A 21,307-nucleotide genomic window follows, 5' to 3' on the forward strand; every position below is an offset into this window, starting at 1 on the left:
TTTGTGCAGCCATCTTTTCCTTTCTTCTCCAGTGATGCTAGAGACAGGGAGACCATAGTGCCACATATAATTTGTCAGTTGTACAAACTGAGAGGTTTTTAGTTGAAATTTTGTCTATTCTCACAGACACAATTTTGGGAGTTTGTAGTTTCCATAGCTTTCATTTTGCACCAATAATTAATGATGTTAATTGATGTTGATTGATGTTGGTTAATTGATGTGGATTAATATCAGATGAACAATCGAAAAGTAAACAATACACCAATCAAAGAACTGCCAAACAAGCTAATAGTAAACAGCTCAACCAAAGAACCTCCGAAACCATTTCCACCAGTGCTTACAGGGCAAGCCATTAGAAGATAAAATTCAGAGCATACCCCACATTTCTTACTAGCACTGATGATCTTGCCTAGTTTGGATAATGAAACGTCTGCAAGAAAATAACCAAGCTCAGAAAGCTACAAGAACAGCCAGTTCAACACCAAGTTACAAATATTCTCCTTTATCAATTTGATCCTATCCCTCTATTGATGCAGCCTAGGTCTGCATTGGCTCTTTTGGCAGCTGCAGCATACTGGTGCCTCATATGTAAGTCATGGTCCAGTAGGACACCTAGATTTCTCTCACAGTTGCTCTGCTCAGTCAGATACCAACTATTCTATAACTCTGCATTTAGTGTTTCTTGTCTAGGAATAGGACCTTACTTTTCTTACTACTGAATTACATTTTATTGGATAGGGCCTGGTTCTTAAGTCTGTCAAGATCCTTCTGAATCCCGAGTCCATCTTCCAAAGTAACAATTTCCCCCGGCTTGGAGTCATCTGCAAATTTAATGAGTTCCCCTTCTTTCCCCTCATCTAGATCATTTGGGAAGATGTTGAAGAACTCTTGGTCTAAAGAGGGCCCAAGACAGAATCTTGGGGTACCACACTGCATTCTTCGCTCCATGTAGATACAGTTCCATTTTCTCTGATTGGTTAGGTGGCCTATAGTATACTCCTATGACAGTCCCATTTCCTCCCCTATTATATTGACCTAAATGCATTCAAGACAGTTTTCATCATTCTTGTGTTTTATTTCTGTAGACATTTAGTTATTTCTTATACGTAGTGCAACTCCACCTCCTCTTTTATTTGTTCTGTTTCTTTTAAATAATTTACATCCCTCTAGCTGTGTATTCCATTTCTGGGTTTCATCCCTCCAAGTTTTTGTAACTGCAACAATTTCATATCTTCTCTCATTTACTTACATTTCTAATTCACCCTATTCCTCATACTCTGTGTGTTGTGCATAGACATTTAAGACCATGTGTTTATTTTCTGAATAATCTGCTTTGAGCCTGAGTTCCCCTACTTCCTTACCACCTGTTTTATTAGTGCACGTGGTATAGCATACACTGTCAAAAGCTACCTTTTCCTTGAAAGCAAGGTTGATATTCTTACCCACATAAACATCTATGTTACAAGCACTGATTACCCTATTAGTTTTAGATTGCTGGGGACAAAATTATTCTGTATCAATAAAATCTCTGCCCCCATTGTTTAGTTTAAATGTTTCTCCAGAAAATCTGTGAATTTACTGCCAAGTAATTCAGTCCTTTTCCTTGATGGATGCAAGTCATCTCTTTCACAATTATTTTCATGACTATTGCATTTGTTCAGCATTATCATCATTTAACTAAGATCATGTACAAAATGTGAGCTTTCCATCAGTGCTGCACCTTTCTACTGTACAGACCCTTTGACTGGACACAGAGTCTCTCCTCATCTTCACAGGTATACACGAGAAGTCCCCAAAGCAATAGAGATGCTATCATGAGAGAATATCACTATTTTGATACATGCTCCAATTCTAATGTGTATTCCAGTTTCCACTTCCTATAATGGCCATAGTGAAAAGCAGCTCTTGAATTCGATAGAGAAGATATGGATGGAACTATCCTGCACCCACTACTACCCCTCTCACTTTACTATATAGAGAAACTGACACACAAACCTGTGGGACTTTGTAGGGGCTTACTAATGTTGACATCTGAATGGAAATCTCCCTGTCAGCCGCATCAAGAAGAGCCAAAATGTTGTCCTTCCTTCCACAGCTGTAGTTGGGAACATTGGCTTCTCCAGTAGAGAGGATTTCCAGCAATACTTCTGAAGTGCCAAGAGCTTTCAAATAGTTGTCATGGATATTATAGCCAAGTGTGAGATTGCACAGGAGCTGGATGTTCTTGTTGATGACTTGAATGGTGGAAATAAACCGTTCTATTCCTTTGGAAGCATAAGGTACACTAATGTAAAAAATGCTTTGGTTAATACAAGTATCAACAGCAACAATATAATACCTTTTTTTTCAATTTCATCCTCTTTATCAACACATGACTATTGAGTCTGAAGCTAATGTTGATTGAAAACCAGAGGCAAATGATAGACAACCATTAATGTTTAATATTTGTAAATGTTGAGAAAATGGGAAGCAGATAAGAATAAAAAAATAGTCTATTATTTACAGCAGAAATAATTTTCATCAGCACAGTACGCAGACCGCAAAATAATCCATCTTTTAAAGTGCATCCATCATAAAAGGAAGAAGCATCTTATGGATGTGAGCTGGCTAAGCTCCCTGAGAAGATAGAGATGTTCAGGAAGCACGGCGTGGATGACAAAGTAGCACAGTATCCCAAATATCACACTTTACCCACCATTCCTCATGAGGCCTTTTCTGCCTGCAAAGAGCAGGATGTGCTACTGTTAGCTTGGGAGATCTTAAACACGGTAAAGAGTTGGCTTGACCTCTAAATAAATCTGGAAATATTAAAATATTAAAAGCTGGGAAAGACCATTGTGTATGTAATGCAGCAGTGCCTGTAAAGAAAATTTGCAGAGAGTTGCTATAAAATGAGAAAGATTGTTTTTTAGAGGGAAAAAAAAATAGCCTCAGAGAACCTGGTTTTTTTTTTTGTTGTTGTTGTTGTTTTTGTAGATGGTAAAATAATGTGTCTATGAAAATAGTATGCATATTCTTTCATGCTGAAATTATTTGTCTTTTAATAAATGGCTTTAATAAATGTTTCCTAAAATAAGTAAAAAATAATAATAATAAATAAAAGGAAGAAGATATTTTATAAGTGACCCAGAAAACCTGTTCTAAAAACATGTCATCCTCTATTCCTATCAGGCACTGAATATCAATGAGCAGTTTTTTAAAAAAATATGTAAATAAGCTGGTCAGGATAAACTACAACAATCACTGCTTTAAACAAAAGTCATTATTCAAGTCCTGTATTCTAGATTGGACATGGAGAGGAAAATAATTTGGATTTCTTTCAAGTATTTTTTTTTCTGCTCCAGCTTTGTATTTGTGTCTCTTGCCCTAAAGAAGACAAAACAGGAAACCCATGGAAATCTGGTCAATCAACAAAATTAATCCCTTCCTGAAATACAGGAGTAAGCAGAATAAGGAGAAAAGAATGAAAGAGTTTGAACTGCAGGTGGAAGGAATGAAATTTCATCACACTGTATAACTTACAAGAAAGACTGATTATAAGGAAGCTGGTTGAAAAACAATATTTTCTGGGTTTGTGTTACTGCACTGGTGACTATACCGATGAGATGGTCTCCTGGCCTGTAGTAGCTCCATGGTCTTTCTCTATCCAGTTGCACCATATTTAGTGGGCACTTCATTCTAAGCTTTCCAGAGATTTTCTGAGACACCAGTAGCATCGAAAGCAGAAGCAGGAGGTCCATAATTCATAGAGCTGAATCAATCGCCTGTTTCCAAAGAAGAGTTAGATTATTTCAAAGCCCTCACAGAAAATGGAATATTCAGGGGCTTTCCTTTTACAAACAGTAACAAATTGAGCTTTATCTGGAAAAGAGGGAAAGGTGTATTCAGCAGCACAGCCCCTGTCTATGTCCCAAATCTTCTGCAAACCATTCAGCATGAGTAGAGGCATATATCTTTTTCTGATGCAAGATCCATTCCATGTTGCCTCATTCTGTCATTATATCAAAGGCAGTCATTGGAAAAGTAGAAGTAGATGCCTCAAAGTCTGGAATTATAATAATTACTGTGAATGATAATTTGTCCTCTTTCATGGCTCCATGTACAGAAGGGCAGTTGGAGAAAAAGATTCTTGTGAAATGTTGCACGTACACCCTTGGATATACCCCTCCATAATGGCTATTATCCTTCCTGTCACGACATGCCCACAAAGTAATGTTTGAGGAAGATGCTTCAATACCTTGGGAATTGATTTCTGCTGTCTGCTGTTGTGGAATATGGTCTCCAGAAAATGCTAGAGAAGGTTACCCACAGCTATGCAGTCAGATAGTAGTCTAGATTCTCAACACTTAACTCTACTGCTTTCTAATACCTTCTGCACCCTTGAACGCTGCTTAATGTTAAGAGCAAGTCTTCTTTGTCATTTTCTTTTCTATGAGATCTCCAGATATTAATTCTCATTTGGAGCTGATGTTAAAAATTCCTTGGGCCTGAAGTAACATTTTATTTCCATTTGTTCCAGAAGTATATTTGACTAAGAGAGCTGACTGAGAGGCGGGCTGGTCTGTAGACTGTATTATTGGGTAAATAGGGAGAAATGTATAGAAGGGATAAAAATTGTTATTTTCCTTGACTCTCTGTTGTCCTTCATTATTTATGGAAGACACTGGAATCCTTTATATTTTGAAGTTTCATAGTTTATTAAATAAAGAATGGGGGGGGGTGAAGTCTGCAGCTGAGATGATGGTGGTGCTCACAGCGTGATGTATTGTATGACCTGATTTCTTGCCAGACTTACCAAAAAAACGGGTTTAGAGATACATAGTAGCCCTTCACCTGCTTCTATGGATGTTCTCGGTGAGATGGGCCCCATTTGAGATTCCCATCTCTCAGGCTTTGTGTTACACTCACACACAAGTGGTTTGACGAGACCTGCATTCCTGGTTTATCTGGATGATTTGTTGTTGGGCTAATGTTTCTTACCTGGAGAACAGATGGAAATGAACTGTCACTTGATATGTATAGCTTGGCTTTGAATGAAGAACTGGGAGCTTGAGTGAGAGGAGAGTGTGGACGGGGTAAGCAGGTCCATCCTGAAGGGAGGAACAGAGAAAGTGAGAAAGTTTTCCCACAAATGGTCTTCCACTTCTACTCTCAGTGTCTGGGCCTCCCGAGATGGAAGGAATTGCTCTTTTTGGTCAGATATGTGTTCTTGCCAATATGCATTTTCCCCCAAGGGAGAGGAGGAAGGGTGGCTCTTGACATTTGTGGTTTGTTACGTCCTTTCAGAAGGCTGAACTTAGACTTAATTCTTGTCTCAGTTTGGCTATGAGAATTTTCTGTGATCTAGTGAAGTCTCTTGTGTGAATAGCATCCTTGCAGGAAGATTTTTTTTTTCAGTTACAAACTAATTATCATCTTGTCTCCACTAATTAAAGTACTTCAGGGTTCCAGTAATTCACTGACCCATCAGCCAACAAAGTTGACTTCAGAAAACAAACCATAGTTAAAAGTTACCAATGTGAATGTAGCCATTGGTGAAGTGACCAGGCTAAGTGGATTGTATGGATATGAACCAGACCAGTTTGGTGTAGTGATTAGGTTACTATGTCCAACAAGGCTAATTAAATAACTTGTATCCAACATCTCTAGTCAGATTTCTGTAAGTATTGTTGCCCAACTAGGCTTCATTCACACAATAGAGCCGAGGTGGCACAGTGGGTAGAGTGCAGTACTGCAGGCCACTTCAGCTGACTGCTAGTTCAGCAGTTCAGTGGTTCAAATCTCACCGGCTCAAGGTTGACTCAGCCTTCCATCCTTCCGAGGTGGGTAAAATGAGGACCCAGACTGTGGGGGAAATATGCCGACTCTGTAAACCGCTTAGAAAGGGCTGAAAGCCCTATGAAGCGGTATATAAGTCTAACTGCTATTGCTATTGCTAATACTCATATACACTCTCAAGATGGGTGATCAGGCTGCATTAGAGTGGGATGGGAAACAGACTCCTACAAGAGTCATCTTGAACTTCAAGGGTCTGGGTTCATAACAGTCTTCTCTTTATACCCCAAAGGTTTACTTTTGATTCATGCCCTGGTCTTGTCAGGAACTTCACATTCTTACTCCCTGTTTCATGAATCCACTACATTCCTTATGGCCTCTAATGTTCCACCTGGTATTACCAACAATAAATCATGTGTACACACACTCAGAATCTTTCCTTATCAGTAGTTACATACATTCCAGCAATGTGAGTTTCCCGGTGAGTTCATGAAAAGGCTAATTAAGATTGTATCACAGATCTTCACGACTTATGATTGTGATATAGTCATAACATATAACATAAAATATTTAACAACAATACCACCAGATAATAACTGGCCAATGCAATAAGGGAGGAAATGTAAAAAGCTGTTAGGTCTCTTCCTGGCCTGGATGGGCCTGAATGTGATAACAGACCTGTGCTTGGTCAGATTCATTCTTAGTCTTTATCCCTCTGTGCTCTAGGCATCACTTATGTTTCAGTATATTTCACACAAAAAAAGATAAGCTCTCAATGATTTTTTAGCTAGATTGAGCAATTGGTTTTCCTGGAAAGCAGGCACACTCCCGTGGAGCTCTCTATTTTAGAAGAAAAGGCCATTTCTCTCTCTGAGGAATTTAGTCTCATGACTTTTCTTTAATGGCTTTTAGTTCCCTCTAATCTCTAAGAAATAAAACAGCCCAAGTGAATTATTCGGGAAAGCTTTGAAAAAGTTGAAAAAGCCACTCAGTCTTGCAGGGTTTAGCTAAAGCCTGTTTCCCCCACCATCCATACACGCATAACCTCCTGGCAACCGGCTAAGACATTCACAGCTTCACTTAATTTGACAGGGGCAGAGATATAGAATTAAGTATTATCAATCTGCTGATGGTAATTCACCCCTTGGTGATGGATGAGCTCACATAGTAACTACATACGCTATATTGCCAAAAGTATTCGCTCACAACTGATTCTGATTATGTGGATGGGTGAGTGAATACTTTTGGCAATATAGTGTATAAATATTGAATAGCAAAACAGAGTTCACAAAACCTATCAGTATCTGACAAAGCAGGAACTGAGGACAGGACTCTCCTCATGAATCTCCACCACTGGCATTGACCCCAAAGAAAGGAGGCAAACCATCACAAGACCAATATCAATGGAGATTCTCAGTCATCCAGCTCATTGTTGCCTCAAAGGTACTGTATTTTTCGGAGTATAAGATGCACTGGAGTATAAGATGCACTAAGATTTTGAAGAGGTAAATTTAAAAAAAAAGGTTTTGCACTCTGCAGACCTCCCAAACTCTCTGCATGCCTCATTTTTTGTGAAAAATGAGAGTTTGAGAGGCCAGGAAAGTGCTTCTGGGGGCTGGGGCAGGGGGAAACAAGCAAAAATTGCCCAATTGTTTGCAAAAATGTGACCATTTTTTGCCAAAAAAAGTGCATGCATAGCCGTTTGGAGGCTTATAGAGTGCTCCTGAGGGCTGTGGGGCAAAACAGCCTGTTTTTTGCTCGTTTTTGCCCTCTCCAGCCTCCAGGAGCACTTTGCAGGCCTCTCAAACCTTCTGCACATCCATTTTTGTAAAGTGGGCAGGGTTTTGGGAGGCGAAAAAATGCTGTATTCAGTGTTTAAGACACACCCAGATTTTCACCCTCTTTTGTGGAGGAAAAAGGTGCATCTTATAGTCTGAAAAATACGGTATTTTTTCAAAAGGCACTGGACTTCATTTTTTCCTTCTTGGAAGGAGTTCCAAGGTTTTCAGTTCATAAAATCATAATGACTGGTCTGATTTGAAATAATGCCCAAACCCAGAAAATTGAAGCACTGAAACATGACTTTGATCCAAAGAAGACCCCTTTTCAACATCTGAAATAATGAAGAACACTTTGAAAAGAAATGCTGGTTAGTTTTGGGGTTTCACTTGTAGGAACTTCAAAATGCCTAAAGTGCAGTTGTTTTCTTGTCAGTGTCCTTAAGACTCAATGTAAGAGAATATTTGTAGTTCAGCTTTCAACTGAATATGACTCTGTGTGTATGTGTGTTTTCCAGCATATCTCTGGAATGCCTCAAGAAATTTTAACCAAACTTGACACACTGATGACTTACTCTCTGGAAACAAATATTGTGGGGGTAAGACACCCCTAACAACCCTTGGGGACGTGTTCTGTTAATATAAAGACTGTTGTAGCCTAAAATGGCTTCTATTGTACTGCCATAAAATGGCTTCTACTGTACAGCGCAGTGGAGTGGCCATGGTAACAGCTTTTCTGTTGTCATGGATTTCCATCTGTTCTAGAAGTATATTTGACTAAGAGAGCTGACTAAAAGGCAGTTGTGCAGGAGAGCCTGGATGGAGGGTTTTCAGGGGCCATGAGGGAAATACAGAGGGTCCCCTCCAGGGAGACACCCCCCCCTTGCCTTTTTCTCATGAGCAATGTCAGATTCCCCTTTGGAGACAAAGGCCTTGCATGGCTTCTCCTTGATAGGTGCCTTTCCTGGAAACACACAATGACAAACCGAACCTTCACAAACGACCATTGGCTGCATTCCCTTAAAATGCAATTTCAAAGCCGATAAACATTAGTCTCTTCCCAGAATGATGGGTGAAGGGTTCCTACAGATCCCCACCTCCTTCCTGGGATTTTTCTATGAGCAACAAGAAGTGTCTGGGCCTTTTCCCCCTCAGTGCCCTACATGTGGAAGAGACTGGCAGTGGAACATGGGTTCCCTTCTCTCCCAGGGGTGGGTTCTGGCAGTCACTACTGCCAGTCACTACTTATGGTTGCACCATGCAAGTGCATGCGCAGTGCAATAAAAATTGTTCTGCGCATGCGCAGAAGCAAAAAAAAACAAGGTGGCAGCACCTATGGCACTGCCTGGAGAACCAGCTTGGGAGCATGGCAAGCCTGGATTGCTACCGGTTCCAGCAACCTAGGCAGCCAAATCACTACCAGTTTGGCCAAACCAGTCCAAACTGATAGGAACCCACCACTGTTCCTCCCCCTTAGTTCCTTACAGGGGGTAAAAAGCATCCTTTATTTCTCTAATGTTGCTTTATCTCTCTCCCTCACCCTCTCCCTCTCTCTCTCTCTCTCATTCTCTGTGTGCAGGTGTGATATTATTTTTAACTACATAAATTCCTGATGGCATAGATTGATTTTGTCCTTGTGGACTGGTAGTCCATGAATTATGATGACAATTGAGCCCCAAATTTATGTTGCTAAATGAAACATTTGTTAAGGGAGTTTGTCCCAATTTAAGATTTTTTTTGTCACGTTTGCTAAACGAATAATGATGGTTTTAAATTAGCAACACTGTTAAGTGAATCTGGTTTCCTTGTTGACCTTGTTTGTCAGAATGTCAGAAAAGGGGATCACATGATTCCAGAACCACCATAAATGTGAGTCAGTTGTCAAGCATCCAAGTATAAATCACGTGACCATGGGGATGCTACAACAGTCATAAGTCACTTTTTTTCAATGCCGCTGTAACTATGAATGGTCACCAAGTGAATGTTTGTAACACGAGGACTACTTACAGTATAGTTCATCAATCTTTTGTGGTAGAGCCCTTTGGCATTAACTTTCAAACTAAGCAAAATTTTGGCTCTAACTCAGCGTTTCGTGTGCCTTCAGCATTTAGTCATGACAGCCACATGACCACAAAGATGTCTTTGGACAGCGCTGGCTCTTCAACTTTGAAATGGTTTCAATGGAGATCAGCACCGCCCCTGAGAGTCGGGAATGGTTAGCACATATGTGTGAGGGGAACATTTATCTTTACTTACTGGGTTAGGATATTTTTCTGGTGCAGCTGCAGAACAAGAATGTTTTTTTTCAAGAAGTTGCATTAAAAGATTGAATTTCCCCCAACACAATTCTGGCCTTGTGCTGTTATAGGTGCCAATGTACCTGTAAGAAGAACTGAATTAATTCTTGCATTGTAGCCAGACATTTAGCTTCTGATAACTTGTGAAGAATCTCACCTGCCAACCTTTTCTGAAATTGCTCATTCGGGGCAACAAAGTGTGTTTTTTGAAGGAGCAGCATGGAAAGGGGTCACGTAAACTTGGTCCAAGGCTCAAGAGCAGGGTCAGGGTCTAAGGGTCAAGTGAAATTCATACACAGGGATCACATTTGAGCATTAAATGTCATTTCCAGCAAAGAGAAGAGAGGGAACAAAGTCTCTTCTATCAACTGTCACTCTTTGGAATGTGGCTGCAGTCAACTGTCCCCAATTGGAATCTTGACTCTGTTGCTAGGCAACTAACCTAACAGAACCTCCCTTCTGCTCTCCTTCCTCCTGGGCCATGCATGACAAGTCCACACCACAAAATCCAAAGGAGGGGGCAGATATAGAGGACAAAGGACAAACTTATCTAGTCCCCTTCTTGATAGCCCATGGTTTAATTAGATCACCGTTAAAGATAATTTTGAGGTGAATATATTGATTCAATTATTTGTATAAAATCTCTCCAAAGTCCATCTCTTCTGGACCCTAAATGAAATTTCTCAAACATTTTCTCTTCATCTAAGAAGATTAACATAGCTTCTTTTTCACTTTATTGTTGTAAATATTCTGTTACATTCAATAGAATTCTTGTCTTGCCCTTTATGTAACAAACACTTTGATCTTCGCAAATAAACTCTTGAAAAATATTGTTTAATCTATCAGTCCAAGCTAATGTAAACAGTTTATAAACACCATTCAATAGGAAAATTGGTCTATAATATATAACATATTTATGAGAGTGTTTCCTGGATGCTTAGGCTTCATGATTAGCATATTAAAATGTGATTAAAATTATCACTATTAACATGACTCCATTAACATCAGACCATTTATTTTTCTTCTTGGCCAAGCCCATTTACTTTGGTGTATGAATACATGGTTTTTTTCAGCACTAAACAAGAGAGAGTGCATTCTGATGGTCTTTGAATACAGTTGAAGGTTTAAAAAAAGATACCCAGCCCAAAAAGAGGAACATAAACCATTGATTTGCCAGTTAGGGAATGTTATTTAAATTCAATGTTTTCGACTGTTCAATGTAATTAAAAATGTAATTCTTCCTTTTATTTTATGTTTTGTGTCTATTTATATATTTCCCATTCTTGACAAGAGGTGACTCTAGGTGGCTTACAATCAACAAAAAGCAAGCCAAAACATTCAATACTGAAATTAAAAAAAAATGCTTTTTTTTTGTTCAGTCACTTGCTTTCTGATGTATTAGATACAACACATGTACTATATGAATTGTTTGTTTCTCTACCCTATAAACAAACTTGAATCCACCTGAATAGAGCCGAGGTGGTGCAGTGGTTAAATGCAGCACTGCAGGCTACTTCAGCTGACTGCAGTTCAGCAGTTCGGCTGTTCAAATCCCACTAGGCTCAAGGTTGACTCAGCCTTCCATCCTTCTGAGGTGGGTAAAATGAGGACCCAGATTGTTGCTGGGGGCAATATGCTGACTCTGTAAACCGCTTAGAGAGGGCTGAAAGCCCTATGAAGCGGTATATAATAGCAATAGCAATAGCAGTAGACTTATATACCGCTTCATAGGGCTTTCAGCCCTCTCTAAGCAGTTTACAGAGAGTCAGCATATTGCCCCCAACAATCTGGGTCCTCATTTTACCCACCTCGGAAGGATGGAAGGCTGAGTCAACCCTGAGCCGGTGAGATTTGAACCACTGAACTGCTGATCTAGCAATAGCCTGCAGTGCTGCATTTAACCACTGCGCCACCTTGGCTCTATAAGTCTAACTATTGCTATTGCTATACACTTGGGAGTATTTTTTCTCAAATGAACTGCACAATAGTTCTGGCAGGATCCAATCTGAGTCGGTGATCAGGACCAGAGGTTTATCCCTCCAAACATTTGGACTTGGGCTGCAGCCCATCCTCAGGGAACTTCTCTCTCTCGAAAATGTCTCCTTCTAGAAAGACAATGTCTTCTTCTGGAGAGACATGTTCTACAGAGAGAGGTTTCCTGAGAATGGACACCACCATGAGTCTGAAAGCTTGGAAGAATAAACCTCGGGTCTCAGTGAATGACTTAGATTGGATCATACAATATTATCCTGGTACACATATATTTGCCTTCATTCCCAACTGAATCCATACTGAGTAAAAGTACTAGTAGAACTGAAAAGTATTATATGGACTAAATGAAGGATGAATGCATGATGCTTATATAGAGCATCCATCTGTTATTGGAAAGATCTCTAATTTCTTTAGACCAACTAGGATTGCCAACTTTACCCACCATCCACCTGGGTTGCAAACTCAATGACAATCTCAATGATGTTCAGGCACTTTCTGCTTCTATTGTATAATTTGTAGATAAAGCACTTCCTTTTTCTTATTTCAAATGCCAATTTTCAGAGGAAAGCTGAACAAGATGGCTGCAGAAGGATTCTCCCCAAGGAGAAGAGTGAAAGTATCTTGTCGATAAAAACCAAAATTAAAGTAATGTAATGTATAGAACTTCCCCTTCCCCCCAATTATATATTTCTGGCATATCAACAAGAGTCCCATTGCATTAATGTTATATTTCAAAAAGCTGGATGTGATATCTCGGGCCTCAATAGAGCATTAAGGACATTAGACAGATATTCTGCATTGAGAATTCAAAAAAGCTCAGTGGGCATTTTGGAATTTTACTGTACATAGTTGGGGACATTATCTTTCCAAACACCTTTTAATTATTTAAAGCAAAATCACTGGCCCACTTATGTATGAAGAGCAGTTTGATCATTTCCTACATGTGGATGCTTGGAAAATGTTGAGGCTTAAAATTCCTCTATCTCATATTTCTACATTTCCTCTAATTGCAAGGTGCTCCTTTGTATTCAGGTATGGTCTCAGAATGATAATGTAGCACTTGGGAATAAAGATGCAGCCCAGCAGCCCCACACTGGAGGACAGTATGGAGAAGACCTGAACAGCTACCATGTATTTTCCTTTGGTGCTCAGGTAGGTGGGCAGAAAGGAGATCCAGACACTGCAGAAGATCAGCATGCTAAAAGTGATCAGCTTGGCTTCATTGAAGGCCCCAGGGAGATTCCTGGCCAGAAAAGCCACCGTGAAGCAGATGGCAGCCAGGATTCCCATGTAGCTTAGGGTGATGTAGAACATAACAACAGAGCCTTCATTGCATTGCAGGATGATCATTCCAGGCTCGGAATGGAAGTCAGAGTCAGGGAATGGTGGAGAAACTCCAAGCCAGATGGAGCAGATGATAATTTGGACAGCAGAACAAGAAAGGATGATGGAGTTGGCCAAACACTTCCCCAACCATCTCTTCACTTGATTTCCTGGTTTTGTGGCTAGGAAAGCCAGCACGACCGTGATTGTTTTGGCCAAGAGAGACGATATTGCAACGGAGAAGACAATGCTGAACACTGTTTGTCTGAGTAGGCAGGTGGACTTTCTTGGTTGACCAATGAAGAGAAAAGAAGACAAGAAGCAAAGCAGGAGGGAGACCAGGAGGATGTAAGAGAGATCCCTGTTGTTGGCTCTGACAATGGGAGTTTCTCTGTATTTAAGGAATATGATTGAAATGAATCCAGTGGTCAGGAATAATAGTAGAGCAAAAGAGGCCAGAATGATGGCCAGATGTTCTTTGTAAGTCAGAAAGATTATAACTTTTGGAATACATTGCACTCTCTTCATATTTGAGTATTGATCATCTGGGCACTTGGTGCATTTTTCCATATCTGAGAAAACCAAAAGGATAATATTTTTTAAAACAACTTCTCCTTTCACACTTCAAGAGTCATTAGCTACTTGGACAGCAGCTGATACCATGAACATTTTCCTAAATGCGTATATATCTCTTTACAAAATAAGATGAAGATAATAAAAATACTATTTTGTAATATATACACAGCTAGGATCTATGAAAATTGGGAATGTCTTAGGACCTGAAACATTTCATGTTTAATGTACATGAACTCAAAAGGAATCTACAGTATTAGAGACTAATAATGAAGGGATTAATCTTTCTAGATATGCTTCCTGTATCCTGAAGGAAGGCATTTCTTAATATGCTGTCCGAAAGGTGCTTTTTCAAGACACAACTGGAGTTTCTTTGTTTTGCTTGAAGATATTTTGCTTGTCATCCAAGATGCTTCTTCAGTTCACTTCAGCTTCTTGGATGAAAAGTGAAACATCTTCAAGGAAAATAGAAAGTCCAATTTCCTCTTGAAAAGGCACCTTTGGGACAACCATGACAGAGGTGGTATTCAGCAGGCTCTGACCAATTCTGGAGAACCAGTAGTGGAAATTTTGAGTAGTTTGGAGAATCAGTAAATAACACCTCTGACTGGCCCTGCCCCCATCTAATCTCTGTCTCCTGAGTCCCAGCTGATCAGGAGGGAATGGGGATTTTGCAGTAACCTTCCCCTGCCATGCCCACCAAGCTAGGCCCACCAAGCCATGCTACGCCCACCAGGCCATGCCCATAGAACCAGTAGTAAAAAAAATTGAGTCCCACCCCTGAACCATGACCTGGATGATTAAGAATCTCCATAAATATTCTTAATGTATTGGACTCAGATGATGTCAATCCTGTGAACCATCTCCTGTGGCTCCCTCCATGGGTTTCTTTTCTTCCTGTAAGTTGGCAGCGAAAGCTCTAGTTATGGATAAGATCTGGAATGGCTGATAGGAGCAGCGGTAATATGAGTGGAATGAGTGTTTCTATAATTGCTTATAGCACCTCATTGTGGACCAATGGTGACTTCCTAATGATCGTCCAGGGGAGGCTCATATAAAATACATTGCAATAATCTTTCCAATAATTATCCTTAGATAATTCCTCAAGTTTCAAAAAAATGTTCCCAGAAGTCAAAATATTTGAAGGAAAACTCCCAACTAAAGAACAGGAGAGATATTTTATCAGGCAATAGTAAAGGTTTCCCACTCTGCCACACCCTCTTATTTCTTTCATTTTTTTTCCCATTTATTTGGGATTTATAGGCCGCCCTTTTCCCTGAGGACATTAGATTACACTGAAAGCTTCTGCACTGGACTCAAATTCCTTGTTTGTTGAATCATACTTGATCAAATAAAAATTCTATTCTATTCTATTCTATTCTATTGAAATTATCTAGTTTCAAAATAAAGAAGAATATAGTTGAGTTTTAATCAGCCTTTTAACTTGCAGTTCCATGAAAATGCTCTGGATGTAGGCCTGCCCTCCTTCCCCTCCCCCCACATATCCTACCTTCCTGAGTGGAGATGGTCCCCTCTGGACAAGGAACACATTCATAGCAGCAAACTGGCTCCCCTTCTCGCTTCTGCTTGACAAATCCAGGATGACATTTTTCCACACATTTGGACTGAGGCAAAGACTAAGAAGAAAAATAAAGAATTGCAGAGAAATAGTAGGACTCCCTTCCATGGAAAATGGAAGTCAACATGTACATTTGCCAAGTAGTGTCTCAGCTCCACCTAGGTCAGGGGTGTAAAACTGGATTTCTTCGAGGAATGGATCAGCATTGTAGTTGTCCTCCACGGGCCGGGCGGGTTGAGGAGAGATGGGACAGATGGCAGATGGGACGGACACCTCCTGCAGGAGTATGCAGGTTGAAACAGGGTGCTCCCTCCTGCACACTGTTTTTCACCTTGATGGCCTCCTGCAGCACTCTGCCAGCCAAAACAGGGCATGGGGGACTAACGTGCGGCCCCTCTGCTCCCCAATTTCAGCCTGGATGGCCTCCTGAAGCACTCTGATGGCCACAATGGGGCACAGGTGCCTACACATGTCTCCACACACCCAGTTTTCACTGACAGAGTGCTGCAGGAGACCATCCAGGCAAAAAAAAGAGCATGGGAGGGCCACACAAGGTCCCCCTGTGCCCCATTTTTGCTAGCAGAGAAACCACAGGCTGGTCCTTTGCTATTTCCAGGCCAGTCCTGTGAGCCAGATCTGAGCAGCCCATGGGCCAGATCTGTCCCACAAGCCTTGAGTTTGACACCCCTGACCTAGGTAAATATGAAATCACTGACTACTTATTCTCACTCATTGATGTATGAACATGATTTTAATGTACATTAAAGTTTAGAATAAAATTTATTCTAAATAATTTCTTAAAATTTTATTATATTAGATTTATGAAAATAAGGTTAAACTATGATAAAGAAAGAAAATTATGATTGGTAGGATCCGCAAAGGTTTCTTAAAGATTACTTAAAACACTGAAAAGCCATTCCCCTTTGAAATTCTAAAATATTCTCCTAGTTAAGATATGTAGGTTTTTTTTTACAGCTTAAGGTTGGTAACTTTACAGGAGGTGTTCTTCGTTTATATGTATTTTTTCCTTTAATTTATATGGCTGCCAACTTCATCAAATGAGAATAAAAATAGTTATATGACATAGAGGCAAGGTCCTGAGAACATGTCCTTCAAACAGTCAAGCATCTTTTGCTGTAGGAGATGAACATGATTATGAGCCGTTTGTTGGAAAAGGTTATTTCTAAAACCCATCCATGACAAGGTCCTTTCTGCTGAAGAACTACAATTAGGTGACACCAACAGGCATGGAATGACAGGCCCGTGTTTATTATTAACTAGCTGATAACCCAGTGTTGCCCAGGTATTTATTTATAGGGGGAAAATGTCCGAAACAAACATAATTTCTAATGTTTGACTTTCTCCCTTACCAGACAGAGCCCCCTTGTGGAGTACTGTAAAACCATTACCATGGCAACTCCACTGCGCTGTACAGTAGAAGCCATTTTATGACAATACAGTAGAAGTCATTTTAAGGCACAACAGGCAGTAATGTAACAGAACTTACATCTGTCTGTCTGTCTGTCTGTCTGTCTGTCTGTCTGTCTGTCTGTCTGTCTGTCTATCTATCTATCTATCTATCTATCTATCTATCTATCTATCTATCTATCATAATCTATGGATAAGACACCCCCACAATATTTTTTTTCCAAAGAGTAAGTAATCTGTGTACCAAGTTTGGTTGAAATTGCTCAAGGCGTTCCAGAGTTATGCTGGAACACATACACACATACACAGAGAGAGAGGGGAGAGGGGGGAGGGAGGGGGAGAGAGAGGGAGAGAGAGAAGAGCCTCACTTCTTCCCAGAGTGGCTTAAGATAGCTAACAATTCTGATAAACAATATCATTCAAGGATTAACAGATGAAATGTCCTCTTATGAGCCAAAGAACAAATTCATGTAATAGTTCCTTTTAAATTGTCCTTTTTTTAAACTTCCAACATCAGGAAGGGTTTTCCTTTGGATCAAAGTCATGTTTTAAATGTTCCAGTTTTATGGGTCAGGGCATTATCTCAGACCAGTCAGTAGGATTTCAGGGGGACTGAGCATCTTGGCTCTCCTTCCAAAGAACAGACGGTCCTTTGTTCTACCCAGGATAGGTAGTTATTAATTATTATTACTGGGCTATGAACTATCCCATCCCTTTCAATGAACATTGTCCCCAGCCAAGGCAATCTGAACCCCAAGGCATGTTTGCCACAGGGATGAAGGGGGTTTCTATCCAGTCTTAACTTCATTCAATTCAATCCAAACCTGAATGTGGGAGCTTGTTCACAGAACTGCCTTCTTCTTTGCTCTTCTAGAATAAGAAACAAGCAAAGCTGAATCTACCAGTACCACAATTGTCCTTTAAGAGCTTCTCTCTCCAATTTTATAGAGATACCATATCACAGAGGATGCACAAAAGGTCATGACTTGTGTCCTATGTTGGACAGTGCAGAATCAGCTTAAAACAGAGTTCCACATTTCTGCATGCAAAAGACCCCTTGATTAATAGTATTGAAGCCCACTAAGCAATCTAAGAAAACCATGAGATTCCGTTCCCAGTAAAGGTCAACAACTGATTATGCTTAGCCAATTTGAAACAGATCCTCAGGCTTTAGGTAATAGAGAAAGAACATCAATATTTCTCCTACTTTATTGTGCAAGTTTAGCCATGACAGAGTATCTTTATTGATAATAAATCTCTGCTTTTCAAAACGCCCCATTTGCTTGTCGAGTGGAACCATCCTGGGAAGGAGCACCCAGCTTATGACGTTGAGATCTGCAGCTACATCTCCATTCTGGTCCAAGTACAATTTCCAATGGGAAATGTTGAAAAACTCATTCTTCTCCAGAAATGGGTGGAACTAGAAGAGAAACATCCAAGAATTTTAAAAACCAGAAACCTTGTGGGTTTTTTAAAATCCCAGGTAGTCTTTTTACATTTGACTCTTTCTTTGTACAGTTGCCTAACTTGCAAATATTGTGAGAACAAGTGCTACCACTCTCTTCAAAAGTGAAAAAGGCTCAGATAAATTTGTCAATCATTTATTGAAAAATATGTATAGACAAAATATATGTCAACCCTAAAGTTGGCTGAACTGAGACCATTTTTATTTTTTTATTGCTTCAGTGCTGACATTCTGGAGCTGAGGGATGGGGGAGCGGAATAGAGATAGTTGGGGTGCTGTAGCCAAAACAAAATACTTTCCCTTGGGAATCAAGGACAGTCCTGCAAGTGGTCAGAAGGAGGAGACTGAGGTCATCTAGCAACTGGGCTGCATGCTGATTGGACCATGCAACTGAGGGTCAGGGTGAGTGAAATGACAAATGTTTACTTTTAATTAGGTGAAAACCTACGGGAACTTTAGAGTCAGTTTTCACCAGATCTGTGCCAATAGGGTATTTCCAATTAAGCTATAACTTGAGAACGTACCTCGGAGTTTTGCTTGATATGGGATTATTACTTGGAACCCTGACAATATAATTGACCAAATTTGTCTATTAAAAGAAACATTTTAGAACTTCACAAATAAATTGAACAAAGAAACCAGATAGTATTCATACACTCCTTGGAAAAAACAGGATAACTATTAGAAAGCAGGGCATTCACAAGAAGAAAGATGCCAGGCTAATATTCCCTCAAACAGACCAGATGAGAAACATGACCACATGATCTTATTCTATATTATTGTAAAAGGAAATTGAGAGAAGCTTGCAAGTCTTATAGTACAAATCTCCAACACACTATTTTTACAGCCTGAGAAATTAGGGAGGTTCCTTTCTGAGTGTCTTTGTCTGCCCATTATGCAGTTGCAGGCTCCCCACACCTTATCTATTATTACACAGCATCTCCCATCTTTGTCTCCCAAGTTTATTTTTATTGTATTATTATTATATAAGCTTTTATTATTTTTACAAATAACTCAAAGCTGCTAAGATATCCAACAGATTCTCTTGCAAAATGGAGAGAGGGGTGCATAAAAAGTGTGCAAACTTTGTCTGCTCATAGCAGATGTCTGCAAAATGAGGAAATAATATAGGTCAGGTAGCTGTGAAGGTAAACAAAATCCCCCAAAATCTCATCACCAGAAGGATCCCCAGAAAGAAAGAAAAGGAACCTCATCCCAATATATAGGGCTTTAGTCAGGCTCCATTTGGAATAGTATGTTCAGTTCTAGAGACCTTACTTTAAAAAAAGATATTGATAAGATTGAATGAGTCCAGAGACAGGCAAGAAAAATGGTGCAAGATCTGAGGGATAAAACCCATCAGGAAAGATTGGAGGAACTGAATAGGTATAGCCTGGAACAGCGGTCACCAACCAGTGGTCCGTGGACCACTGGTGGTCCACAAAGCAATTTTGGTAGTCCACAGAAAAATCATTTGCATTTTTTATATTGCACTAAATCAGAGGTCCTCAAACTATGACCCCTGGGCCAGATATGTGCAATGAATGTTTTAGTTGCTGCAGAGAGTCACCCTCTCGGAGTCTTTTTGTGAGGATTGGAGGGAGGGAGAAATTCTGACTTGGGGTCTGTGTCAGCCTCCTCTGCAGGGCTTTGGGTGAAGGCTGGGCCACTGATGGCGAAGAGCTGGAGGGCCTTGTTACAGTGGGACTGCATCATGGCCTGGAACTGGCTGACCATCTCAGCCCGCTGAGCCTCCAGGCACTGGTACCAGGCCTTGCACTTTCGCAGGTCTTCCCTCTGCTTGGAAAGCCTATGCTCATAGTCCTCAGTGAGATGCTTCTGCTGAGCCTCCTTCTCAGTCAGATCTAATTTGAACTCATGGGGGCTGCTTAGCTCCAACAACTGCTTCCTTTTGGGGCCCTAAGGAGCCCGGATGGACAGGCAAGGAGTGGCTGGGCGTGGCGAGTAGAGGCTGACTCAATGTGAGTGACATTGAGTTGTCCACACCCACCCAGTCACATAATCACCTTGCCATGCTCACCTAGCAGGTCATTAGGCAGATCGTATTAGTGGTCTGTGGGATTTAAAATGATAAATATATTGATCCCTGATGCCTGAAAGGTTGGTGACCTCTGGCTGGAGGACAGAAGGGAAAGTGTGGATATGATTGAAACCTTTAAATATATTAAAGGTGTGGATAAGGTTCTAGAAGGCAATATTTTCAATATTAAGCCAAAATCAAGAACATGGGGACATGCTATCAAATTGATTGGAGGGAAGTTCAAAAGTATCACTTCACAGAGAGAATAGATAGACAGTGGGTCAATTATCAGTAACTGAGTTAAATCATTCTTGGAATAAACATATATCCTTCAGTCCAAAAAAATAAAATAAAATACTAAAATAAATTACTAAAAATAATTAAAATACATTAAAATATTGTTTAAAATAAAATAAAACATAATTAAACTAAATTGCAACGGGATTTGGACTGGACAACTGTGCCATGCTTACCATCAAATGGGGACAAATAGCAAAAAGTGAAGGAATCAATATGCTCTACCAGAATAACCTGGATGATCATTACAAATACCTGGGCATCCTTAAGCTGACAACATCAATCACACGGAAGTCAAGAGAAAGATTAGAGATGAATACATCAAGACAGTGAAGAAGATCTCAATGGAGGAAATACCATCAAAGCAATTAGCATCTGGGCAATTTCAGTCATGAGAAACAGACTTGGAAAAGTGGATTAAACTCAAGTAGAACTAAAAGTCCAAAAGTCAATGAATCCAGGAGAACTGCAAAGTTGTGGACCACGTCTCTCAGGGGTAAGTGCAACCTGATCCAGAACTAAAGATGCTAAATTCCCAGATCCTGAACAGCCATGCACATAAAGCCACTTGGTATTGCCAGGATTCAGCTGAAGCCTCTTGTCCTCCATCCCCACAACATTATTCCCTTAGTAGTTAGATTGGACAACCTGTTGGCCTTTTGTTTCAAAAGGAGGTTGAGAAGGTTCATTCTGCCTCCTGCAGAGTGTCATGCATCTTGGTAAGGATTCCATACCTGCCATGGCTGCAGTCTCTCTTGG

The sequence above is a fragment of the Thamnophis sirtalis genome, unplaced genomic scaffold (assembly GCF_051295495.1).
Source record: "Thamnophis sirtalis isolate CommonGarterSnake01/CBP01778 unplaced genomic scaffold, rThaSir2_p1.2 scaffold_3, whole genome shotgun sequence".
NCBI lineage: Eukaryota > Metazoa > Chordata > Lepidosauria > Squamata > Natricidae > Thamnophis > Thamnophis sirtalis.